The following is a 719-nucleotide window of genomic DNA, read 5'->3' as shown; positions in this document are numbered from 1 at the left end:
GTATTTATAAAAATAAGAGTTTATTTTGTATCTATAAAAATAAGAGTTTATTTTGCACTAGTAAAGATCAAAGTTTATTTTGTATTTATAAAAATAAAAGTTTATTTTGCTCTAGTAAAGATCAGAGTTTATTTTGTATCTATAAAAATAAGAGTTTATTTTGCTCTAGTAAAGATCAGAGTTTATTTTGTATCTATAAAAATAAGAGTTTATTTTGCACTAGTAAAGATCAGAGTTTATTTTGTACTAGCAATCAACTAGAGTTTATTTTTGCACTCGGAAATAAACTTTGATCTTTACAAGTGCAAAATAAACCCTGGTTGATTATCACCTATAGGGTTATTTAGAAGTACAGAGAAAACCAGACCTTACAAACTCCCAACACCTCAGTCTTACCTATAAGGTTATTTAGAAGTACAGAGAACACCAGACCTTACAAATAACAACAGCACAGTCTCACCTATAGGGTTATTTAGAATTACAGAGAAAACCAGATCTTACAAATAACAACAGCACAGTCTTATCTATGGTTATCTAGAAGTACAGAGAAAAACCAGACCTTGCAAACTAACAACAACACAGTCTTACCTATAGGGTTATCTAGAAACTACAGTACTCAGGGCTATATATAATAATTGACCTTTTATCCTATTCATCGTAAAAAAAAGAAAGTTAAACTATGGTTGATTATAACTACAAAATAAACTATGATCCTTACA

This window comes from Limulus polyphemus, unplaced genomic scaffold (assembly GCF_000517525.1).
Source record: "Limulus polyphemus unplaced genomic scaffold, Limulus_polyphemus-2.1.2 Scaffold3996, whole genome shotgun sequence".
NCBI lineage: Eukaryota > Metazoa > Arthropoda > Merostomata > Xiphosura > Limulidae > Limulus > Limulus polyphemus.
Note: the sequence above shows the minus strand (reverse complement) of the source record.